The sequence below is a fragment of the Prionailurus bengalensis genome, chromosome B3, assembly GCF_016509475.1.
Source record: "Prionailurus bengalensis isolate Pbe53 chromosome B3, Fcat_Pben_1.1_paternal_pri, whole genome shotgun sequence".
Classification (NCBI taxonomy): domain Eukaryota; kingdom Metazoa; phylum Chordata; class Mammalia; order Carnivora; family Felidae; genus Prionailurus; species Prionailurus bengalensis.
The window spans coordinates 42,553,167-42,580,633 of NC_057355.1; the positions used below are offsets into that span (position 1 = coordinate 42,553,167).

Here is a 27,467-nt window from a genome sequence, read left to right on the forward strand (position 1 = left end):
AGCTTTAAAAGGGTTGGGTTTTTTTTTCTTCCTCAAATTTTTGATGATCCTTGGATTATATCTAATTATGGGATGAAAAGGAGGCTTCATCAATATTTTAATATCTGCCTATCTTAAATTGGAATATAGAATATGAATGAGATAATAAGATATAATTACCTCCATTCCCTTCCTTGCCCCCCCACCAACCTTTCCCCTCCAGAAGAAATCAGCTTACAAGTCATTATGTGGGAAAGAGGTGTCAAGCAAGGTGTGTGGGGGAGGGGGGAGGTGCCATGGTGGCCTAGAACAGAGAAAAACTACAAGAGACTCCATGGTGTTACACTGGAATTTAAAATACTGGTGTGAATTCATGGTTTTCAAGACAGATAGATGAAAAGAACCACCTGCACACACGCAGAGATACACAGAGAACAGCTGTGTGGGCTTAGCAGTGATGTGTGCACGCAAAGATAGATACACAGTTAATCCCCACTATTCGCAGATTCTGTATTTGCAAATTCACCTCCCTGCTAAAATTTATCGGTAATCCCAACAGCACGTTCCTCGATATTTGTGGACACAAGCCAAGTGGCAAAATGGAGTCATCTAACATACACACTCCAGCTGAGGTCCAACAAGAGGATGTTCTGCCTTTTGGTTTCAGCGCTCAGACTAAACAAGCATCATTTTTGTGGTTGATATAGGGTCAAGATATTTGCATTTTCATGTTTTTGTTGATGATTTAGCTGTTCGAATTGGCCCAAGTGTGGTGGAACACGGTCGAGTGTTCCTAGGCCCAGGAAGACTGCGATGTGCCTTACGGAGGGAAGGAGTAGGTTAGAAAAACTGCAATCGGGGGGCGCCTGGGTGGCGCAGTCGGTTAAGCGTCCGACTTCAGCCAGGTCACGATCTCGCGGTCCGGGAGTTCGAGCCCCGCGTCAGGCTCTGAGCTGATGGCTCAGAGCCTGGAGCCTGTTTCCGATTCTGTGTCTCCCTCTCTCTCTGCCCCTCCCCCGTTCATGCTCTGTCTCTCTCTGTCCCAAAAATAAATAAACGTTGAAAAAAAAATTAAAAAAAAAAACAACTGCAATCGGGCCTGAGGGCTGTTGGCCACTGAGTTCAATGTGAGTGATTCAACATATATTAAATATGGCTTATTTAAATAGAAACACACATAAAACAAGGTAATGTATTGATCAGCTAAAAATGTTGTGACCAGAGACTGGCAAGAACCTGACCCTGTATTTCCCCAAGGAGCAATGGTTCAACGTTCACTAATTCAGTATTTCCTCAGACAATGTAGACTGTAACTGCTGTGAATAACAACAATCTTATGTATTCCCTAGCTCTGTCCACTGAGAAGGCCTGGGACGGAGGATAGCCCAATATCAAAGCACACACCAGGGCCAAGATCTTGGCTTCAAATTACCTCTCTCTAATGCAAGCTACCAGGGCTCCACAGAGAAAGAACTGATTGTAGGGATGAGCTAAGGGAAGTTTTAAGATAAACACTGCACATCATATTAAGTAAAGAATTGCTCAAAGAATGATGGAGATGTGTCAAAAGGACACAGAAACCAGTTTGAAAGGGCTCCCACTGGCCAAATCAAGAACAATTTAAACACCAAAATGATAGTAACAGACCTACCTTAAGAAATGCAATATGAAAACGTGAGTCCATACCAACATCAATCAATGAATCAATAAACATTTGAGGAGAAATGAGATAGCTCCCAAGTTAGCTCCAAAGTACTTCCCTACAAAATAGTTATTCATAAGAACAAGGGGAAAAAACCTTTTCAGAGGCAAAACCTGGCCAACAGCACATCAAATGTGGGATGACAGGAGCATCATCAATACTGAGACACATCTGGATTGTGCACCACAGGACAGGATGCAAAAACCACAGAGCATCATTTCTGTGATATTCATGCCCAAGACGCAACACATGAATTTAACCATGAGGCAAGACACAACCTAAATGGAGGGATACACTACAAAATACCTGGCCTTTATCTTCAAACGGGTCTCAATCATCAAAGTCCAGCAAAGATTCACAGACTGTCCTGACTAATGAAGACAAAAGATATGTGACAAGTAACTGCCACAAATGATTCTGAACATGATCCTCCTGCTTTAAAGGATGTGCAAGGGACATGTGACACAATAGCATCTGAGGATTACGTGGTAGCAGTTTAGACGATTGCACTGTGGCTAGGTTCAAGGAGGTCCTTTTACAGTAAAAGTAATTGGAGGTGATCATGCATTAGGGCATCAGATGGTTCAAGGAATCATTCTTTGGGCTGTACTTCCAGCATTTCTGGAACTGTGTGAGTCTTTAAACATTTTTCTGAGTATTGGCGGGGTGGGGGGGGGGGAGATGTGTAACAGAGCAATAAGCACGGCAAGAATGAAGGACACAAGGGGCATCCCTCTATACTAAACTCTTCATCCGCCCCTAGAGCAGGTGCCATCACCACAAGCCCACAAACCCTGCAGACTTACTGCACCGGCCCAGCCTATCCCACATAGCCACCGTTCCTGCAAGAGTGCTCTCCACGGACAAACCTTGAATACTCACCCTATTCCTCATCTGGCTTCTGTTGAGCACTGCCAAGGGTATTCAGGCACTCCCTCTCCAGTCCTTACCTGTGTGGACAGCAGTGGACACCAGCAGCCACTCCAGCAGATTCTCCCATTCTGTCTGACCTACTCCTGTTCAGTCTCCCCCATAATCTCTCTTCCTCGCTTAAACCTCATGGTCCAAAAGTTCTTTCCCAGCCCCTCTTCTGTACACCCTTGTGTGGTGGATCTCATCTGCTCTCACGACTTGCATCCATCAGCTCTGCAGATCTGTCCTCTGCCCTCCTTATCCAAGTCTAGTTGTATCTTCAAGCCCTTTCATAAGCTTATCACCTTCTTTGAAAATAAACTCATCACTTCTTCCCTGCTACCATTGCTCTCAAACTAGCTCCCCTCCCTCCTGCATTCCTGATGTCAGGGGAACCGGCATCCACCCAACGGCCAAAGCCAGAAAAGAGACACTTAGCCTTGACCTGAGCCTCTCCTGCGCTCTCACATCCAACCACCCAAGTCTTGACTACGACCTCCTAAGACTCTCTCAAATTGGTTTTCTCGTAGGATGCCATCATTCCTGCCCAAATTACAACAGCTTCCCACTGAGCTCCCCACTTGTACTCTTACTACCCTTGAATACACACTCCACATCTCACTCAGTGGCCTTCCTAAAGGTTTCAGACTAGATCCTCCTCAGCCTTAACCATTTAAAGGATTCTGACAGCTCTTAGGAAAAAGTCTACACTAGATATCTACACTACATATTACAAGACCTACTTTCAACTCTATCTTAAACCCTCTGTGCCAACTAAACTATAGTATTTCCCATCTCTATCTTGCTAGCAACAATGCCCTAAGATCCAGCAAAATGCCTGGCATTTTGTAGATGCTCAATAAATGTTTGATGAAGGAATCTATTAGATGGGGAGGGAGGACAGGCCAACCTAATTTTTAACACAAACACCAACCTTCAAATATATACAAGTATTAAACAGATCACTCAAATCCTGGGCGAGCGTTTAACAAAAATGTCACATAGGGTTTGCACAAAATTATAAGCAGGTCAAGGTCCTTGAGGTTAGACGTTAAAGAGCAAGAAGACAGACATACTTCCTCACAGTCATTCAGGGAGGGGTTCTTGGTGTGATGTGTCACACCAGGACCCGATTCCACTTTACTCAATTCCACACAGTAAATGTGAAGCCCAGTGTCTATGGGGTGCTGACAGTAAACTCAGAAAGAGTGGAGCAGTGGGCCTACCCAGGGACAGGGAGACACATATGCACACACAAGCACACACGTGTGCACAGGGCCCAGAGAGAGTCAGGATGGCTTCACCAAGGGGTCAAATAAACCCAAAGGAAAGAAGACCAAATTACAGATAAAAATCAATTGAGAAACACTATGGAAACTCACTTGGCACATGACGGTGTGGAAGGCTGTTTCTGAACCTTTTATTATTCCTTATGTTTTCCTAAAACTCTACTAAGCTATGGCCATCCTGGAGGCTTGTTGAAGAAGAGAGGCCTATATGCTCCCAACTACTGCAACTGGCTTCACATTAGGGACTGCGGGGGAGTCCAAGGAGAGATGGAGTGAAGAAAAAACATGCAGAGGCAACGGAATTAAGGCCACTTTAGTGTAAAACCATCACTGAAATGGCATCAGTAATCTAATTAAGAAGGAGGAGTCACGCAGGCAGGCCACCATCAACCTTTCAAATCTCAGGAGGAGCTCCAGATGTCTGAATGACAAATAAAAAGCTACCATGACTTCTGTGACCCCATGATGGCTCTGATGCCTATTAAGCACTAAGAGAGATCTTTTCCACGTAGGAAAGAGTCTTGAGAGAAATCCAAGGGTGCTTGAAGGGCAAGAAAAAGCCTTCAAATACAAAAAAGAAAAGCCACGTCTGCAATATCCAAGGGACCCATGACCAAGGATGAGCAAATTACTACTGTGCAGACACAGCAGCACCATAACCACATGGAAAATTCATCAGGAGATAAGAAAAAGGCAGAGGGCAGTCCAATCAGTGACAGGGATGCCTCCACACTGACAGCCACAGCCCAGCATGAACATTGGCCATGGCAGGCTTGTGCTGAACATTATTATTAATTCCATTCTCAACAGAAGACATAGGTACAGAAAACTAAGTTTTGCCAATATTTTTAATTCTAGTAGGTGGTGGAATTAAGATTTGTACCCAGGTCTTCCCAACTTCAAAATCAACGACCTCCTGTCTGAAGTACTCCATCTACTCATTCCCTTGGGCATGACTGTTCCTAACCAGATGAAAGAGGCGGTGCCCAAGTAAACACTCATAGAAGAATGTGATAGTGAGGAAGTTAGATGGCAATACCGTGGTGAACAAAAGCCTTATCATTGTCCTTCCACTTGGGTTAGCACAACGAATGCTCAAGTAATGAATGATCATCACGGTATTTTGACCTACCATCCTTCGTGGAGAAAATATGTTCTCTAGGCCTGGATTCCACCATCCCTGAAGTTTTTACTATTAATCTACAGGAGTTCCTTTCCTAGTATTCCAATAATTCCAACCCAAAAAAGATTTTCTTGAAATGGTAAATGTTTCCTTACTGAGTTCTCTATGCTATCAGTAACACTATTAAGTAATACAGGTTAACTAACCACACAAGTGGCAAGGTGACACATTACACCATTTATTAGCCTCATTTGTAAGTCTATCAAAACGTATCCTGTGTGTCCAAGGAAGGGAGATTCTGACATACCATCCCTCAAAGGCCTATCTGTGGCAGCATGCATCTCTCAAGCGGCATTTCCTGAAAATGAAGACTGAGGCAATTCAGGGGATTGGCTCACTCAAAGCAGGGAGAGGCTGGACAGCCCAACACTGCATATTGCCCAGCTTCCTTTGCAGCTCTGGAGTCCAATGTGACAGACTCTCTCCACGAATGAGATGGGCTCACAGGCAACTTTGGTTTGGAAGTGAGTCTTGGGGAAAGAGGCAGGGTGTTAGGGCATCTACAAAACGCAAGGTCTCTTGGCAGAGAAGGCACAGGGAAGGAGCCAGCATCTCAAATACTGGGTTCCTAATTCGACAGCTTCCCACAGCCTTGGCAGTTTTCCTAGTTCTGGTAGGAGAAAATGGTTCTGGGGGTGTGGGGGTATCCTAGAGGCTTTACCTAGAGCCAATTCCACCTCCACACCTTCCAAGGATTCTGGAAGCACTCATCCTCTGCATTAAATCTACTTTAGCTTTAACTCCCTCAAGTAGATTCTGTGTCTAGTACAGGATATGTGAGCAGTAACAAGAAGCTCATCACTTTCTCTAGTTTATTAAATTCATAAAATATTAGGTATAAAATACCGAGCCACAAAGGATCAAGAAACAAACTCAATTTATTTTAATTATACTTTGCCATAATATCATTTGGGCTAGGGTAATTCCTATAAACCATAGTATCACACAATTTTATAAACCTAAACCCACACTGTAATTCACCTCATTCATAAACATGAGGTAACTTGACCTACTTTCTAATATATTCAGCTCCTCCTTGTCTGCATTAATCTGCAGTGACATTTTAAAAGTTGCTCTAATAATTTCCATTATATAAAAATGCATTTTTTCATTTGTGTCGTCTTTGATTTTCTTCCCACAAACAAAATACTGTTTTCTCAACAGTCAGCTGCAAATGTCGCAGGAAAACGAGAGGTACAAGGCAGCTGACACAACAGGATCACTGGTGAATGGGCTCAGTGTTGGGTTTCTTGATGGGGTGAGGGTGGGAAATAGAGGCAGGAATGAGATGACTCTGCCCTCACCCTCACACAATGTGCAATGAGGATTATGGCTCTCTCTTTGTATATAACCGATGGAAGATTAAAGAGTACCAATTTTATACATAAAGCAAATTCCCTATCAAACAATATAATGAGGTCCATGCTTCTCAATAATTCTCTCATCTCAGGTAATACAAAAAGAAGAAATCCATTCCCTCTCCCACTGACACCTTCCAATTATATCCACATGGAGACCATCAACAGCCAGCCTCCTGAACAGCCTGGGCTCCTCCCCTCTGATGGAGTCCTCTTTGATCCAATGTCCATAATCGTTTTGAGGAGGTCCTTCCTGGGCTCAAGAACTTTCTACGGCTCCCAAATGCCCAGATCAGAGGTTGGCAAACTATGGGCAACAAGCCAAGAATGACTCTTGCATTTTTAAATGGTTGGGGGAGAAAAATCCAAAAGAATCCTATTTCATAATACATGAGAACTGTATGAAATCCCAAGTTCAGCGCCCAACTCTACTTTGATTGGAACACAGCCACGCTTATTTATTTACGAATTATCTATGGCTGCTTTTTGTACTCCGACACCGACTTTAGAAGCTGCAACAGAGATGGTAGCTCAAGATATTTACAGCCTGGGTTCTCTGCCGGGAAAGATTGCCAACTCCTGCCCTGAAGTGTAACACTGAATGACTTTGGCCAGGCAACACTGGTGGTGAAAACCTGGATTCCACCAGGCTTCCTAAGCCTGATTTCTTCTACTTGAAGACAGAATGTCTATTCTGCCCAAAAGCGCTTCTCTATTTCTCCCAGACCTAACTTCCCTTTTTCGTTCCAGAGTTTGCTTCATCCCACCAGCTTGCAGACATCCTTCTCTCTCTTCATAAAAGGAGTCACATTATATACACAGTTAACTTCCATAAAGTTAGAAAAGAAAAATAATTTTAAGGGTGCCCAAGGCTATTCCACACAGCACTATTCATAATAGTGAAAGATGAAAAACCACACACGCCCACCAACAGGGCAGGCTGTGAAAGTAAGAGCAAACTCACACATTGGAGGACTGGGCAGCTGTGCAAATGTGTGTGGATTATCTCTGTGCACTACTCTGGCCAAGAGCCAGGATAAATTAAGCGAAAAAGGTCGGTAAAATATGTACAGTATACTATTGTGTACTGAAAAAGGGAGGGATATGTAAATATGAAAGCACACACATAATTGCTAGTATAAAAAAAAATTGCACAGGGGCACTGGGTGGCTCAGGTGGCTAAGCATCCAACTTCAGCTCAGGTCATGATGTTGCAGTTTGCGAGTTCAAGCCCCACACTGGGTTCCATGCTGACAGCGCGGAGCCTGCTCGAGGTTCTCTCCCTCTCTCTCTCTGCCCATCCTGTCCTCTCTTTCTCCAAATAAACTTAAATAAAGAAGAAGATAGCGCAAAGACAAACCGTATTTTTTTCAAATGGCACATATGGGGAGGGAGGAAACAGGACGGCAAGGCAAAAAGGGTAAAATCAAACCCCTCTGAATATTCCTCACGTTGTAGATGAGACTTGGAAACCATGACAAAATTGCACAAAATTCAATTGAAAAGGGAATCTCCCAAAACCAGAAATGAAATCAAACAATGAACTTAACTATATATACAGCTGGTGGCACAATCACAGAGGTAAGAACTATTCCAAACATCTTTACAACTAAGTCTGTTGTGTATGACATATCATGAGATACAGCAAATGAAAAAATATGGGATCACTGAGACCTGGGTGAGGGTGGGGGGGTGGTGGTGAAGAAAGAACATAGATATAAAAGTGATCAAGTAGAACCCTCTATACCTCAATTTTACTTAGAAGTATCTAGACGAATAATTGGTTTTACGTTTATATATAAGATACACAAACACAAATACACATATATACACGTATTCCCTAGTTTGGTCCACTGAAAAGATTCAGAAACAACGATGAATCCAATGAGAATAAACATTCTTAGTTTCTACACTGTGCCTTTTAAATACTCAACGGAACCAGAGTTCCTTGGAAAAGTGGCAGATCTAACTCGGGAGTAGGAACCAGGTAAGACAAGCCTGTGACACTGTGTCACACCAGAAAGGATACTAAAGAAGAAGAAAAAAACCTCAAATCTTGTCCAAAAGGATTTGGCAGCCAACTTGAGTTAGTTTCTGCTGGCCAGAATTGGCACAATTTGAATATCAGTAAGGAGATTACATTGAAATGCATCAAATTATATTTACACCAAAACAACAACAACAACAACAACAACAAAAAATAAAACTTCAGGGATCACTTTTGGAGGATGCCACCAGGGAACCCAGTGTATTTGAAAATATAGGGAATATCAAGCCTTGATCCTTGCTTCTATGAACCTCAAGGTAAACACACAATTGCCATGAAACTTCTCTTTAACTATTCTCATATATAAATAAGGAAGGAATGATAGAACGGACAATCACTATTTCACAATCACTAATGAACGAAAAGATACAGGCAATGATCAACGACCGCCAACATCACAAAAGAGTGAGACCATTCGTGACTATGAATTTAATGAAAATACACAGCCTACGTTTGATGTAGGCTTGACAAGACGGAAACAAACATCTGGATCTGAATGTGACCAAAACCTAAGCTTTAACAAATCATAAAAAACACAAGGAACAGAGAAACAGGTTAAACAGCACCAGACAGAAGAAGTCATTAAAATCCACAGTATGGGAAATTCCACAGCCTAGTTTCTCCACCTCAGCACTACTGACATTTTAGGCCAGATAATCCTTTGCTGTGGAGGGCTGTCCTGTGTCCCATAGGATTTTAGCAACATCCTAAGCCTCTACCCACTAGATGCCAGTAAGCCTCCCTACAATGTCACGAGTAAAAATATCCCTCAGCACTGTCATATGTCTCTCGATAGGGGAGGGAGATCATTCTCAGGCTTTCTACTCTAAAGGACAAACAATCCAGTTTCTTCAACAAACAAATCACAGGGGGGTGGGGGAGATGGGTCTCTAATCTTCTTCTGATCTGGACTGACTCCTTCATCAGTCAATTGCCACATGGAAGCCTCGTTTGGATCCTAATTCAAATAAACAAACAAACAAAAAGGATGTGGGGCAACTGAGAAAAGTCAAACATTAATTTGATATTTATTGACATTAAGGGAATATTGGTAATTTTTATGTTTTTAGTGTGACATGGTCTAAGTCTTACCTTGGAGAGACATATACTGAAATACTGATAGAATAAAATAGCAAAGAGGTGTTTCAAAATCAGGAGTGGGAAGAAAGAAGGGTACAGATGAAACAAGACTAGGATTAATCCTTGTTGAACCAGGATGGTGGACATACAGTTCACTATAAAATTCTCTTCGCTTTTGCATGGGTTTCAAAGCCTCCATAAGAAAAGGTATAAATAATCAATCCGGCAGGCAATTCCACTCCCACTCAGAGAGCAAGCAAGTCCTAGAAAGACCACGGAAGGGACATAAGAACTTTCAGACACTGAGCAAAACCCAGGGAACTAGGTTTCTCTTGGGGTCCTACCTGGATGCCCAAGCCGCTCTACTGTTTACAACATGGGCCTTAAACAAAAGCACCAATGACTTAGCAGCAAGCTCTCCCAGAGCTCAGAGAAAAGCCTGCTCTGTTGGGCTGACCAGGAGAGACAATACCAGCCCCTCATGGGGCATCTTCCCATGGGATGTTCAGGAGCAATTTTGTCTCCGAGGGTTTCTTGCTTTAAGTGCTGGTTTTAAAAGTTTATCCCCAGGTGACTGGGTGGATCAATCAGTTAAGCATCCGACTTCGGCTCAGGTCATGACCTCGCAGTCTGGGAGTTCGAGCCCCACGTTGGGCTCCGTGCTGACAGTTCCGAGCCCGGAGCCTGCTTCAGATTCTGTGTCTCCCTCCCTCTCTGCCCCTCCCCCGTTCACACTCTGTCTCTGCCTCTCAAAAATAAGTAAACATTGAAAAAGATTTTTTAAAAATAAAAGTTTACCTCACTTTTCATACCCTCAAAAAAAATTTTAAGAAGTTTACCTACAAGTAAGATGTGAAATTTTACTTACCCTGCAAGGAGCCCACACCCCTGCCAGCCCTAAGCAGCCCATCTCGGGACTTCTATTCCAGGTGAGAAAACACCACCTTCTCTCTTGCTTAACCCACTGTGGCTTATAGTCTGTTCTGCTGGAAGGGGCAAAACTGAAACCAATTCACTCAGAAATAAATGCTGCTTTCTCTTGGAAACCTACTCTACCCCCTTAGATATAGCTCCTTCCTCCAAACTTCCTCTCCTCCTGCTCATTGGTCAGATGCCTCTGCACCTGTGGAGTGTGGAGACCCAAGAGAACAAGGCCCATGTCATTATACTGTGCGGTGTTGATATGTATTTGTCCTTCCTAGTTCAGAAAACTGAATATGCTTCCTCTGAATCCAAACGTCTGAGAACAGTGGCCAACCAAGGAGACGAGGCCTCACTTTCACAAAGGTCATGTCCCGGGGCCTGCATCAAACTTTCCAAAGCGCTGGCAAAATGCACCACGCATCCTGCATGACCCCGATGCCTGGAGCCAAATGGTGTCCTACAGGGGAGATAGAATCGTTTTCACTACTTAGAGGTAAATAAATGGAAGAATATGTAACTAATTTGGGGACTATTTAGCATCAGGTAATACAAAGGTAATACAAAGCCCTTCTTCCCTTCTCTTGCTAAAGGGTTGGGTTCAGTCCCACTCTTCTAGAAGCTCCATTTCCAACCATGGGATGAAATTTTGATCAAGATTTAAACTGTCCAAGTAAGTCACTTTTACACAAAGGTCAAGTCACCTCTATAACTGTGAGGATTAGTGATCTTTGTAGAATGGAACCAAAAAGGTCTCACCCAGATTACAACCCTACCTGCTTAGCACCCTATCTTCTCCTTACAGTCAGTCAGTAAATATAAAAATTAAAAATAGTCAGCCAGAATTGGATCATTAGAAGTTCTTACTAGGGTCACCTTGGACTGCGTATCACTACTAAGTCTCAAAGCAGGAGAGATTACTTCTGTAACCATTGCAACAAGGTAAATATTGACCCCTATCTGTGCATTAAGACTGGACGTCGCTAAGGCTAAACAACTCTCCCATATGTAAATGAGGTGCAGCTCAACCGACTTCCCTTTCATTCACTACTTACTTGAGAGCACAAAGTGAGTAGGTCTAGAGGTTTGGAAAGTAAGCACTGTTTGCACTTCGACTGAAGACGTTAATGCTACTACCGCCTTCACTGAGCAAAGTGACAAAGAATAACGCCAACCACTCGTCCATGAGCTATTTGCCTAGAAAGCAGACGACCAACTCAAGACAGGTTTGAGGAGAGACTGCTTGTTCCACCTTACCCAGGTCTGCATCATGAGGAGAGCAAGCAGCTGGAGAAGAGGAAGCCCAACGCCGTGTAAGGGAGCCGCCTACTTTGGGCACCTGCCATCCACCTGGTCAGGACCATAAGCGTAATCCACCAAACACAGGTGAAGGGAAAGATTTACCCAGACCACCACATTCATAAGAAAATGAAGTGTTAAACGTAAATGTGATGGTCTTCCCAAACTCTCTTCTAAAAGAGCCACCAAAACACAATATACATTAAGAGGATCAAATGTACCAGACTCCCACAGGTATACTCCAGGCTCTAAAAAACTCTCTAAACCCACCAACACCATTGACAAAGCACCTTTTCCCTATTTACCAGCAGGGTTGAGTAGGAAGCCCCTGTCTCGATTCAAGTTCACAAAGGGAACACTGAGTAGGTAAGGAGAGTGCCATTTCCAGTCACAGACTTCTGCATAATGAATTCTTGGCCACACAGCATACCCACAACAAGGATGAGGGTGGAATTAAGCAGGGCTGGTTTTCCTTAAAACAGCAGCCATTTTCTCGGGGTGGGGGGAGGGTCCGTTGAAAAAAGTGTCCATGACATGGCAGATAAGTCTTTTCTCACCTAGGAAACCACAGCTGACACCATACCCCCCCCACCCAGCCCAGGATCTAAGAAGGACTTCCCAGGGGAGGCCTTGGATCAGTCTCTGATCTAGATCTCAACTTCTTCATGGAAGCAGTGTCCATAGTAATTTTTCTGTTCCAAAGGGCTGGTGTGAGCATTTCTGCAAACACCAGGCCTCAAATGCCTAGGTGCCTCACACACCAGATCCTCAATAAATGAAGGCTAATTTTAAAAACCAAGGTGATTACCTCTTCTGAGACACCAGAGCCTGAAGCCATTTTTCCAACAGTATTAACACTGATTAGCTTTTCCAGGCCATCAGCACTGACTTAGGGGTAGGCAGCATACCCTGAGAATTTAGACGGTTCTGGGTTGAAGGTGGAGGGTGGGGGGCAACGGGACTAAGACCTCCAAACAGAAAGCTGGTTCCTCGGAAGGACGGGAAGACTGAGAAGCTAGGAAAACTTGAGGCCGTGCCCAAGATGGCTGTTACCACCTAAAAGGGAGAATCCATTCAAACCTGCTCCACAGAGGTGCCAAGGTATGGGGACATCAGGCCCCAGAGAGGAAGGACTATAATCTCACCACGTAACTGGGCTGTGATGGCAACAGCTGCTACCCTCATCCCAACAGAGTAAATGCTGCTTCTTGCATTTAACATTCAGAATCAAGTCACAGGTAAATCACGGAAGCCCGTACTAAACGAGAGAATATAAATATCACCAACGTGGAGCATTAGAAAATCAAAGGTACAGCTGCCCCAAATGGAGAGGTAGATGATGGTGGGGGGAGGGGGTCAACAAGAAACAGCCTATGGAGGAGACAGAACAAGGATAGAGGAGGTTGCTGAGGGGGCAGGGAGGAGACAGCTATGGGACTGACAATGCTAATCAGCTGCAGGGAGGAAGGGAGAAGGGGGATGGTCAGAGTGAGCTCATCAGCAATCACAACAAGACACCATCAACAGCTCTTAAAACTGATCAAGTGAGAAAAGGTGCTGCTAGCAGAGTATTTATACATGTCCAAGCCACAAAAGTAAAAATGATCTGCAGGGGAGGAAAAAAAAAAAAAAAAGGTGGTTGCTTCTGAGAAAAGCAAGACTAAGTGAAGGAAGAGGTAAAGTAAAACCCTATTGCTTTCATTACAAGCCGTTCTGGAATGTTTTCCACTGTTAGCCATTTGCATGCATTACTTCGACTAACATTATATGACAGGCAAGATCCTCTAGAAGACTAATGTTTAGATCACAGCTGTAGGTTTTTTCTCAACTTACAGCAGGCTTCACGGTGCTGTGTTGAGTCCTCGCAGCACGCTTAAGCTGGCCTGCAGCATGCTTAAAGTCATGTTTAAACTCTGCGAGTAGACTAGTTATTTTCTGGTCTGAAAAGCTGTCCAATTCCGATTTGTTATAAACAGAAAGGCTTTGTTGATGATTTTAGGTCTTCAGAATATGGGACTTCATAGCTAAACTATGGGAGTTTTAAAAGTTTGTGTTCTATAGGAGACTATTTCAACGCAGACACAAATATTCCAGAGCCGTTAAGATCGGGAATGACGATCAATTCTTAGAAAAGGCTCAAATCTTGAGCTCTCCACAGGGCTAACCTTGAAAGAGATTAAGTGATGAGCCTCATTAGTCAAAAAGCATACAGAAACAGCACATTCTATTATACCCGTGAATTCCTAAGTTTAATGAAACACAATCTGGAAATTGTTGTTGTTCTGAAACATTTACTAAGCACAGACAGCAGAGTGAGGAGCCTCGCACATGACAGGGAACCCTGATCAAGGATGTGATGCTAATTAGGATGATGCTAATTAGGACTCCCAGCCACTCAGGGAGCCCACAGGGGGGTAAGCAAGTGGCAATGCCTCCAGTCAACCAGCAGAGTAATCTAAAGAATCCAGCTAATAATGGAGGATGGCAGGAAGACAAAAGTGCCTAACAGATTACATTTTTAATGAGGAAAAATAAGCATCGGAACTCACCTTTCCTGACGTCAGAGCTTTTAAGGGACTGATAATGACAAAGAGCTATGTAGATCCTGCTTTGAATTTTACAGATTCAAGACCTCCCCTAAACAGCACTGGGAATTAACGATTCCCAGAGAGTCAGAAACAGTGTTTTTCATTTAAAATTGGTTTTTAAATATTTTTCTTACAAGCCTGCAGGGAAAATGGAGATAAGTTCAGAATATTACATCTATTCTTAAATCCAGAATACATCACGAGTCATTAAGTAAAACGTTAAACAAGTCATTTGTCATATGTGCCCCCCCCCAAACACTTTATCAATTTCTCTCCTCTCTCATGCACATAACCCGTTAAGAGCACACGTTTATTCCTGTGAAGCATGGCTATCTCCAATTCTCAACGTTCACCCCTACAAGATCTCGCCCAGCAGTGCTTGGCCTTCTGAAATACTCAGAACATGATTGATTGATTTGATTTTTCATTCATTAAATTGTATTCAGCCTCAGCCTGGCCCACATCCCTTAAAGCAATTCTCCCCTCTCTGGTTTATGTCAAAATAAAAGCTTCTGCTAGCATTTCTTCATGACTTTAGACACTTTCAGCAGTGTCAAGATTTCAGATAATTTCTCGTATTCATATACATTTAAGACAAATGTTGCTGTTGTTTGGTATAGCTTTTTCCTAAAAAGGATAGTGAAATAAATATCCTCAGAAAGCAAGCCAAATGAAACATACAAATCAGGCAGTAAACCAAGAGAAGGGTTGACGGAAGGGAAAACAACGAGGTAATTCTGTCAAATTTCATTTAAGTTGCCAGAAAATAGGAATGTTAAAGGAATCACCAGGGGAGGAATTCCAAAGGACTGAACCACTGTGTTCCTATCAATGTTGGCCACAGTATGATTTCACAGAGCTTTCAAAAGCAGCCAGGATTATGTAGGCATCTTGAAATAGGTGTTATTACTGCTCCTTCCCCACAGTATTTTCCTCTCCTAGTGATTCAGTCCACTATTGCCCCTGTTCTCCACCCACCCTGCCCCCAGTCACAGCCATACACCCCAAGGAGAAGTAAATGGAAAGCCCAGTTTTCCCTTCTGTACAGGCCATGGCCTAAGAAAGCACTCGGCTCACTGCTCTCGGATCTGGAACCCAGGGAAAGGCTTATGTCTGAGGTGCTTCCTGCCCTCTGGGCCCAAGCCCCTTAACCAAACAGGACCTGTAGGTCCTCCAAGGACAACACACAACACCAGGACAACCAAATGGTTCCTGAGCAGGAGAGCTCCCTTACCCTTTCCTATCCCCTATACACGCGATCCCACTGCCCTTAGCGCAGAACTCTGGGCCGTGCCCTCCACCCCTCCCCAGTCCTCCGCTCCTCACACAGACTGTAAGCACTGGTCTCCCTGCAGGCAGGCATTCAGCCCACTGCACTCCTGCCTCTCAGCGTCCCCACACTGGAGGGGCACACTCATCTGTCAGATACTACCTGGCCGGGGGGCTGCCCACCATGGTGAGAAAGGAGGATTCTGTATCCTTTTATCCAACAACTTAAGATCCCGTCAAAATTATGTTTACAATGACTGCAAGATAGCTCACGGCTCAATTGCATGTTCATGTGAATCAGCCATTTTTATTTGGGTTTCCCAAGAGAATGGTCCCTTCTCTTCTGTTTGACCTCACCTCTCAATTCAACTAGGCTGTCACGGCATTTTCTCGCAAGAGCTATTGTGGACTACAGTACAGTTCTATCCTGCTTCAAAGGAATGAGACAGTTTTAGAGGCAGAACAGCCCTTAGCCATCAGTCAGGCATGCCAAAATTTCCCAAATGCCAGTCTTCAGCCAAGTGCTGGCTAGTTCATGGCTAACAGTCGCAGGTCAGCAGGGAAATGACAAAGAGGTGTAAGCAGAAGAGAATTTTCATGTATGAAAATGCTAAGCGCATGCCATCTAAAGACAAACGTAGGACATTCCTACTTTTTCAGTGTTAAAGTATCTGTTTTTTCATGAGATGTTAGATGCGAAGGTTTTTTTTTTTTCCAAATCTTTAATGATGAAAAATTCTGAAGCAAAATAGTATAGGATATAAGAATAGTGAAGACTCACACACTCATCCAGCTTTAATAATGATCAACTTTATATATACATAGCCAAAAACATATACTAGAAATTGGTCATGAAGTTTTTTTTTTCCTGTTCCACAAAATCTCAAAGTGTGGGAACGACTAATTGGGGCCAGCCCACACGTTTTACAGATGAAGATACGAAAATTGGCAAAGATCAGCTTGTCCCCAGTTGTGCAGCTGGTCAGAAACAGAACCAGTAAGCCTGATGTGCCACAATACGGTTTTTGAGAAGAGGGGCACAGCCAATCCTTCTTAACCTGTCAAATGTCAATCCAAGGACACCGAGGACCTGCCTTTTGTCCCTGCCGAGGGAACTTGGGACTGTGCAGCCCCATCTGGGACAATCAGAGTGCAAAACCCATAATCTATAACCCAAGTTCATTTCATGTTAGAGCAATTGTGTGCCATCCCTGGAGGGCTCCAAGAACCACCAAGCAGTTTCACAGTGCAACGACTACTAGAATTTTCTACGTTCCTTATCAAACACTCCAAAAATCAAACGTTTATAAAGCAAACAAGTGTGAATAAATGAGAATTCATGCTGTAAGGTTAAAAAACAGCTACTTATCCATTCTTCCAGGCTCCCATCCTCACCCCACCCAACTACGAGGTACAAAAAACAAACAGCAATTTAAGTAGTAAGACCAGACAGCTAGCTACACAGGCCTGCCTCAGAAAATATCAAATGAGACAGGCTAAGTGACAATGTTTCCACACTAAGTTTTATCAATGCAGGGGAGTGGCTAATTGGTAAGAAGATACATCTTTTTTTAATCTTTTTTTAAAATGTTTAATTTTGAGAGAGAGAGAGAACACGCGCACACAGAGGAGGTGCAGAAAGAGAGGAAAACAGAGAATCTGAAGCAGGCTCTGTCAGCACAGAGTTCGATGCAGGGCTCAAACCCATGAACCGTGAGATCATGACCTGAGCTTAAGTCAGATGCTTAACCAAATGAGCCACCCAAGGGTCCCAATAAGAGGATATATTTTTTAGGGATCACGGGGTGGCTCAGTCAACTAAATGTCCAACTCCCAATTTCAGCTCAAGTCATGATCCCGTGGTTCAGGAGATCGAGCCCCTTATCAGGCTCAGTGCTGAGCCTCTCTCTCTCTCTCTCTGAAAAGTAATTAAGCACCTAAATTTTTTTTTAATGTTTATTTTTGAGAGAGAGACCAAGTACAAGCGGGAGAGGGGCAGAGGGAGAGACAAAGAATCTGAAGCAGGCTCCAGGCTCTGAGCTGTCAGCACTGAGCCGGAGGCAGGGCTTGAACCCAAGAACCATGAGATCATGACCTGAGCCGAAGTTGGACTCTCAACCAACTGAGCCACCCAGGTGCCCCAACATTTGTTTTTTAAAGAAGATATATATTTTTAAAGGACTCACCAAAATTCTCAGTTTATGTAAAGAGTTGATTTCCCTGAAGATATCCTAAAGCATCGGAGAAGCCTTCAGCAGCAATACCTAAAACAGTAGAAATCATCAGAATCAAGTGATATTATAGATGTCAGTTTCGGGGGGGGACAATTCTCCATCTATACATTTGGTCATTTCCCCCCATACTAAGCATGAAAGGAAATAACTCAGGAAACAATGAATTTCCGCTCCAACACATGGGCTGGGAATTTTCTTTACCAACAGGGAATTGAGGTCCCAAGACAGTTATTTCAAAGACCAAAATTATGTTACTGTTGGCAAAGAGGCAAAAACTCATTCCTCCCCTTCCCTGTGGTAAAAATCCTTAATGGTTTTGAATTTAAACAAAGACCAAATGTATACATCTCCCCACCCACTTGCCCCACCAGTGTTTAGAACAAAAATCAGGCACTTCTCTCCTTTTTAAAAATTAGCTTACAGGAGCCTTTCTGGTCTCATTCACCCTTTTCCTACTCAGCTCCTCGAACGTGTCTATCAAGTGGTCCCTTCTTGCTTCAAGTGTTCCCATCTTATTCCCGATTCTCAGAGCCATTCACAACTGACCATTTAGCACCCCAGTCCCTGGGAACCCAGTCTGAAGCAGAGAAGCACCATCATCGACTGTCCAAATCAAAATGGCTCATAGCCACAGTTAACAAACAGGTATCTGAGTAAGAACATATATGTGAATCCTTGAAACAGGATAAACATTCAACTAAAGAACCAAGTACTTATATGAAATAGACCCAGGTACATGTAATCATACCTGGGTAGTTATGTAAGACTAGTTAATAAAAGGTGTTGGTTAGCTATTTGGGAGAAAGAAAAAATCTAGATCTCTACCTCTCTGGTTATAAAAAAAAAAACCAAACTCCAGGTAGAATCATGAGTCCTAGAAGAATATATAAACAAATAATTTTATACCACAGGGACAGAAAAGCTTATAAAAAAATTTTTTTTAATGTTCATATATTATTGAGAGAGAGACAGACAGACACACACACACACACACACATGACATGTGAGCAGGGAAGGGTTAGAGAAAGAGGGAGACACAGAATCTGAAGCAGGCTCTGAACTGTCAGCACAGAGTCTGACATGGGGTTCGAACTCACAAAGCCTGACCCAGGGCAGGGCTCGAACTCACCAACTGTGAGATAATGACCTGAGCCCAAGTCAGATGCTTAACTGACCGAGCCACCCAGAAAAGCTCTTTCTAAACAGGACATCAAAAACTGAAACTATAAAGGAGTGAGACACCTGGCTGGGTGAATTTTTTAAAATTTCAAATTTGTGAATGGCAAAAATGTGTCAAAAATAAAAACAAAGAACAAAAGGTGGTATTTTCATCAAAAAGTAAAGTAAGAGACTAGGTACAATATTTATACAGCAGACATATAAAGGCTACTTTCCTTATTAAGCAAAAAAATGAAGCAGTAAGAAAATAGTCCTGTCAACATGGACAAAGACGATTAATAAGCTTTCATTAAGAGAAGAATCCTAATACAGGGCGCCTAGGTGGCTCAGTTGGTTAAGTAGACAATTAACTCTTGATTTCCGCTCAAGTCATGATCTCACAGTTCGTGAGATCTATCCCCGTGTCAGGCTTCCTGCAACAGCACATGCTCTCTCAAAATAAGCATTTTCAAAAAGGAATCATAATAGCAATAAACATATGAGAAGATAATCAACTACACTAACAATGAAAACATACAGGTTTAGAAAATGGAGGATTTTTTAACCTATCAAATTGATAGAGATGTTAAAGACTGACCACAGCCAATGTTATAGACATAGTTCACGATGTAGTCCACCACTTACATAATTTTGTCCACATGTAAAATGACATATTCTTTGATCCAGCAATGCTACCCCTAAGAATTTACGGGTAGTTAATTGTGTAAGCAGAGAGATGGATATATATAGCACCGTAATTAACAGAGAAAACAAGTCAATGCCCTAAAGGTTCACAAATAGGAGGCAGGTTAAATAAACCATACAGATACTGAAAATAACGACTGAGGTTTGTATGTATTGATATGAAAAGATATCCACGTGAAACAGGTGAACAACCATGCACAGTATGATTCCATTTGTGTGTGTGTGTGTGTGTGTGTGTGTGTGTGTGTGTGTGTGTGTTCCTAGATGTCCTAAGACTCATCTAGAAGGATGTTTATCAAAATAGTTAGGATCACCACTGATTATCAGGATTTTAGAGCATTTTTTCTTCTTATACTGTATGAATTTCTTATGAGCAGGATTTTTCCAAAGAATACAATGAAGCCTTATCATACTCCAGGCTCCAGTGTAAAGTGTTACACTACATAGATTTCTACGTGCCTTCGATCAGCTTTCTTCTGAATTTACTGACATTTGTATCACACATGGCTTGTAATGAACATCGGTAAGAGTTCCCTTCCTCATCTCCAGCTCCTGTCCCTTCCCCAGGGCCACTTTGTCCTTGCATTTGGGTTTCTAAAGACACACCTGTATCCTTATTCTAAAACCCCCCTTTTTCACTTAACCTAGCTCAATTCAGTTTGTTACTTGTGACCAAAGGAGTACCACATAATACAGTGCTGCTTTTTATTTTCCATCTTCTCCATCATCCCATTCCATTTGAAAACAGAACAGTAAACCCTGTAATCACATCAATGAAGATTTAGGACATATAATGTCTTGTAATGGTTATGACTACAGCCAAAGTAACTGAAGCAGGAGACTCAAAGCTAGTGTAACAAAGGCAAAAGTATTTCAAGAGACAGGTAGATTCATTCCTGACTAGTAAGAGTGCTGATGAAAAGACTACCTGAATAAGAATAAAAACAAATGCGACATACTTGTCCAGATGGGCCATTTCTACGGTTAAAATATTCTCCACTCTCATGTTTTAACCACTTCACTGATTTATTTTTATTGGATTATGTTTATCTATGAAAAGCCTTTTTTTTCTATTTAGACTATAACATAATGTTTTCCCATAATGGGACCATTATGTTCAATTTATTTCCAGCAAACAAATTTATTCTTCTCATTGCCCTATTTTTAAAGGTTGAGAAGTTCCATATAATGCATGAATCCTCCTAATACCATAATTATAAACCTGGTTAAAAAGCTATAATCCCTTGTAGACATACAAATCCCTTTACAGGTGTGTTGGATGTAAAGTACAAATCTAATTAATCCTTCCCTCCATCTCCTGGAGGCTCCCTCTCAAAAAAAAAAAAAAAAAAGTCCCTAGAAAGTAGACAAAGGACAAGAACCACTATCCAATTTCAGTAATGAGTAATCATGAGACCTAACCAAGTATGTGTGTCTCCAGGGCCTAAGTCAGACAAACACACAGGGCCATGCACCAGCCTCTCTCTCCTCACCCCTCCCCGGTAGAAGGGTATCTTTCTAAATGGATGGTTGGGGGCAGGTGGACAGGGAGCCAAGCAAGTCCGCATCTGAGGCTGAGACACATCAGGCAGGATTGAGACACAACACAATACACTTAGGGGAGACAACAGCAGGGTGGTGCAAAGTATAGACTGACCCTGGATCACTTACTAGTCATTTGGCCTCGATGTGCCTTAACCTCTGTGTGCTTCAGTTTCCTCCTCTGTAATAATGCCCATCACAAGAGCTGTTTTGAGGATTAAAGAAGATAGTGTATGTAAAGCAACCAACAATGCTCAAGAGTCTAACATGGTCTTACTTGAGCTCAGTTTGGTGGGAGCAGCCTTGAGCAGAAACTCATTGTTTAGTGCCTACTCATAGGAAGTAAGGTCCCTAAAAGAACTCTGGAATAGTATATATCTATGCATGACACTTACCTATCAAAAGCGCTTCCTCTTTAACATGGATAAGACCTTTACAAATCAATAGAAACTAATTTTAGAGGTACCAGAAGCACATTAAAGAACTCTGCCTTAAAATGGACTTCTTTGGGACATCATCGGATACATCATTTGGCAGCTCCCTTTTTTGAGTAATTTGAGTACCACGCGGTACCTTTTCTGAGTAATTTGAGACAGGCGTAGGTAGAGGTGACCAAAAGATAGCAAACACTATGGACTTGTCACCACCCTCGGCACTTTAGGGCTGGACTTAACTGCTTTTGTATCCCGGGCCATTTGCTACTGAGAATGTATAGATACAGTTCTTAACTCAGTGCCTAAAGCAAAGTGCCCCCAAATGGTACATCCACTACTGATTATCATCTTCACAGCATTAAAGAAACAAAACACATATTCAGTAATCTGACTGAGACCATACAAAGTACTTTTTCACCATGAGGGTTTGATGGACATTTGTTTTCCACATTTTACTTGGCAGCATTTGCACAAGAATGTGGGGCCAAGGTGAAGAGGATCTGAGGAGGCAAGGACGTCTCAAGCCACAAAGGGCCTTCACAAGGCATGTGGCTGACATCTCATGACATGGTACAGATCCGAAGCGGCTAACAACACCTCTGTCCTAACATTTCATTAAAAGACAAGGAATAGTGTGGAGCGCCTGAGTGGCTCAGTCGGTTGAGTGTCCGACTTCAGCTTAGGTCATATCTCGCGGTTTGTGAGTTCGAACCCCGCATTGGGCTCTGTGCGGACAGCTCAGGGCCAGGAGCCTGCTTCTGATTCTGTGTCTCCCTCCCTCTCTGCCCCTCCCCCGCTCATGCTCTGTCTGTCAAAAATAAACATTTAAAATCAATCAATCAATCAATCAATCAATAAAAGACGGAATAGTGTAATAACACATTCAAGCTTTGTCCTAACACCATCAATATGAGCATAAAAATCAGGAGAGGGGCCCATATCAACATATCTTCAATGTTTTTGCTGCCCAACATTATTTAGAACATAACACCAAGCAAAGCAGAGAAAATCTAAATTGAGCTGATAAGAAGAGTATACAGTTGGCCCTTGAACAACATGGGTTTGAACTATGTGGGTCCACATGTGTGTGGATTTTTTTTTTTTTTTTTACAGATACAGCATTGTAAGTGTATTTGCTCTTAGGATATTAACATTTTCTCTAGCTTACTTTAAGTAAAGAGTCTGTAATACATACAACATACAAACTACGTACTCATTGACTATGTTATCAATGCAACTTGGGGGAGGGGAGAGTCAAAAGTTACATGCCCATTTCTGGCTGGGGGCAGGAGTGGCAGCCCATGTTATCCATGTTATCCTGGAGTCCAATGTACTACTTTTAGCTTGTATTTATCACTAACATTGGACACATTTACTCCTAATTCCTCAGGAGCAAAATCCAAGAAGCAAATAAATCAGATAGTTCTTCAGAGCCCTAAAATGCAGACTGGAAGAGACAGAGTAAAGACAAATTCTGAAAACAAAAATTCTCCCCATTGCCTAACACACCTACCACTTGCCAAGGATCTGTCTTGCTTTTTTCTGAAACCAGGAGAACTTTTTCTGTCTATGTACAGCTCCGTGTTTACAGTCCAGCTCCACTGTCAGAAGGTATCCGACTCCAAAGCGAAATGTCCAGTTCTGTTTTCGTGGCCCCCTCCCTGCTGACTTCCCAGCCAGAGGCTGGGTGCTGGGGTCAAAAGAAACCCAACAAAGCACAAGCTCAAAGCATCAACGCCCAAGGTTTCCAGAGAGGAGAAATGATAAGCTACCTTGCTCTGTGCAGGGCAAAGAAAAAAGCTCCAGCAATCTCTTTGTATTCCTCTCAAACCAGAATTCCAGCCAACTAGGAAGTCAGGGATGTTATAAGCAAAAAAAAAAAAAAAAAAAAAAAAAAAAGATTCTCCATAAATGTGTAAAAGGCTCGTTTCAACAACCTGAGTTTCTCCAATGCAGGACATTTTAGACACTTTAATGTGCAAATATTCATAGTGAATGAGTAGCTCCAACCTTATTTGTACACAGATTCCCTTACTCCCATGGTCTAGGTCCCGGGACAAGGGCCTCACACAACAGTTTGGAAAATGTTATAATGAGATTTTTATGCAAATGTTTATTGAAGGCTTACTCTGCTCTACTACATTCACAATTGCATGACTAAGCACAATGCCCTGAAAAGATCAATTAATGGGGCAAAGAATGTTAATGCAAAGGACTGGGAAGCTCATGTTCGCTATGAGGGCCAGAGAAGTGCTACAATTATACACAGTGACCTCACTCAGACTATAGGTTTATCGCAACCAGAAAAATTTGACTGATGCCATGAATTCCTTCTTGTTATATAATTCACCGTTCCTCTTTTCAAAACTTTAAAGGCACAGAGAATCACACTAAATTAGTAACATGAGCAACTGGAATGCAGGCTTCATAGGAACAGGGACTCTACTAGGTTCAGGGCTATACCCTGGCCCTTTAATAGGATGGGTGCAAAGACGCCCCACCAATACAGGACTATATGAAGAAAAGAATAAGTAAGCAATCTTATGTAAGTGTATCATTAACTCACTATTCACTGGCCAAAACATGCACTGTACATGTATTTTTCCTTATGACTTTTGGGTTAGAAGGAAATTTTTGTCTCTTGACTACCACATTCAGTATATTGTTACAGGCAATTATTTTCAATATGAGCCCAATTAACTAACATTCAAATGACTAGGACTTCCAATTAATCAGAGCTATGAAGAGAGTCTCCCTTGGGGAAAGGAAGAACAAACACATTCATCTTTTAGAAGTCTGCAACCACACACCAAAAAGCTTTCATCACCAATTTGCTGAAAAAAAACCAAGTGAGCATGGAATACAGACATCAAGAAATATCCTATGTTATTAATTTCAAGATTCTGAATGTAACCTTTAACATAACCCTGAGATGTTACACTACCTTCAAGTGAACAAATCAAAACTTCAATGTTTTTGCCAAACTCAATTCACTATGACAAAATTGCGCTATTTATTTATTTTGAGAAAGAGAGTGCAAGCGGGGGAGGAGCAGAGAGCCAGAGGGAGAGAGAGAATCCCATGCAGGCTCTGCATTGTCAGCAGCACTGTGGAGCCCAACACGGGCCTGGAACTCAAACTGCAAGATTGTGACCGGTGCCCAAGTCAAGAGTCGGACAACATAACTGACCGAGCCACCTAGGTGGCCCCGGGGAAGGCATTTTAGAAAAATGTCTAACAACTGTGTTTTTTCTTTAAGAAACAGAGAAGAAAAGAACAGGGAAATACTGCTCTAGTTCCCCCTTGGTCTTTCCAAAAATTAAATTGATTAGACCCTTCCCTACTCCCATTTTTGCTACCAAGCAGTTCGTGGCCAGGATGTTCCTGTTGGCAGTTTCCAGTCTTGGCTGGAGTATGTTCCCATCTATTGCAGCAGTCCTTCCCGGTGGCCCCTGCATGCCAGCTCTTCCCCACCCCCCGAGTAAACCCCCAGAATCCAAGACTGCGAGAAGCATGTGAGTTGTGTCTTCAGCTCCCAGGCTAGAGGGGCCGCCAGGGCCTGCTTCCTCCCTTCCCACCTCAACTGTCCTGGCAGTCAGCGCTCCTTCTCGAACCCTGCACCCTCTGAGCTGCTTCCACTGCGGTGGCCTTTGACCTCCAGTCTCCATGCTTAAAATGGCCTCCCCACCCTCCTACTCATCCGGTTGCCCATCAAGTTCCACCTACTCTGGGGAGACTTCATCAACCACATCTCTCTCTGCACTTCCCATACTATGTTGCAATCATCTATTTTAGTGTATATATTCCCCACTAGACTGTGAGCTCTTAGAGGCAATAATTGTGGCTTCCCCCCTAGTCCTTGCCTCAGCTGGAGCACAGCTCCTAACACACACTAAGTACTGAAATATCTGAATTAACAAATGTATCTTGTATGATTAGTAACTCTAAGACACTGAAAAAAAAAAATTAACTGTAAGACACTACAGTAAGGGGCTTCAAGAGGCTGGAGTACAGCAACGGAGTCAGGATGGGGTCAGGGGTATGAGCGTGTATATGCCTGTGCACGCATGTGTGTATGTGTGCGGACATACCTGCACAGAAAAAAAAAAACGGGCTGCCTTGTTCTATGATCGCTCTCCAACCCTGTACCTCAAAGTCAAGGTCCCAGTTAAAGCCCCCTTTTCCATTCTTAGTCCTAGGGATTGGCTGTTAACTTAGCCTTCCGCCACAGACCTTTCAGTAAGCTTCTCTGCTGTTTGACCTGGCGTCAATCAGGGAACTACATAATTGAGTACTCATTCCTTCTTTCCCATCCCGAAAGCAAACAAAGGCTTTATGAGGTTTAGAGATCAGAGAATGGGACGAAAAGATACCCCTCTACAAGCTATCATCCCATCCCTAACCCCTAAAGCAAATCTGTTTTCTTCCTCACTCCACCTTGGATGCTGGGAGGAAGCACAACCCAACACAGAAGACCAACAGTGGACCCAGATATACAAGAATAGGCAAATGTTAGCATCAACTATCTAAGCATTTCTTAGAAAGGTGGGGTGAAAAGCTGTAGTGAAGACGCCAAGAAGGTACAACCAATCCAGGGGAATATTCATTAGCACTAAAAAGAAATGAGCGATCAAGCCACGAAAAAGACTTGCAAGAATCTTAAACGCATATTACTGAGTGGAAAGCTAATGTGAAAAGACTTCGTCCTATGTAATTCCAACCACCAGACACTCCAGAAAAGGTGAAACTATGGAAACAGCAAAAAGATCAGTGGTTGCTAGAGACTGGGGAGAGGGAGGGATGAGCAGGCCGAGCAGAGACTTTGTAGGGCAGTGAAACTATGCCGTACGATACCAGAATAGTGGGTACATGGCATTATGCATTTGTCAGAGCTCACAGAACGTACAGCACGTGTTCACTGTGCAACAATGAACCCTAATGTGAAGTATGGATTTGGGGTGATTATGATGTGGCAGCGTAGGTTCATTGATTCTAACAAACGTACTGGTGAGGAATGCTGGTAGTTGGAGAGGCTGCGTATGTGTGTGGAGAGTGGGGATAGGGAAATTCCGCATCCTTTCTGCTCAATCTTGCTGTGAACTTAGTGCTCTAAAAAATAAAGTCCCTGAAAAAAGACATTAAAATTAAAAAAAAATTTTTTTAAACAAAGGAAAGTGAGATACTGGTTCTCCATATGCCCCCTTGCCCCCCTTCTACCAGGCACCAAAGCCAGGGAAAACCCTACAGGGGTCCTCACCACTGGTGGCAAGAGCCCAGGGACAGATCTGGGGTTAGACAAGGGGGGGGTTGGACCTTAATAACATTCTTAGCAACAGTGATAGAGAATCTGGCGTCCACCTATACATCACTTGTAGGTATCAGGAGTAGTGAGGTTGAACATGGCTGCCCATGTAGTGTTGGAACCTGCAAGAATAGGCCCCAAGAGGTGGTATCCTCCCTACTGTTATTCCCAGTGCCACCTCAACCTGTAATTTGAGGGCGATTACTCCCTATTAGCACCTTAAGAACTGCCTCTGTAGTAGAACAACTCAACTAAAGGACACAAAGGGAAAATGTGACTTCCTCCAGAGGCAAGCCATCTGGTTTTCCTCAACAGTGAAAACCCATCAACTGTAAGAGAATATCCCAAGGTTACAGCCAGAAGGAGGACAGGCTCAACTCCCATGAACAAGCAAAACGGCTCATTCCTCCAGCTCTCAAAGCCCGGATGTTTTGGGCGCTGTGAGCCAACATACAACATAAAAGC

The 27,467-nt window shown here is 42.9% G+C and overlaps 1 protein-coding gene across 7 annotated transcripts in view; it reads right to left on the reverse strand.

Moving 5' to 3' along the window:
* Positions 1-27,467, reverse strand: part of TLN2 (talin 2) — a 447,276-nt gene that overhangs the window by 250,326 nt on the left and 169,483 nt on the right. For 5 of the 7 annotated variants that reach the window (XM_043555274.1, XM_043555273.1, XM_043555271.1 and 2 more), the window contains exon 3: positions 17,814-17,891. The exons of the other annotated variants lie outside the window; for them this stretch is intronic. The gene's annotated coding sequence lies outside the window, so the exon portion shown is untranslated. The remainder of the gene's footprint in view (positions 1-17,813; positions 17,892-27,467) is intronic. 7 annotated transcript variants of the gene reach the window in all.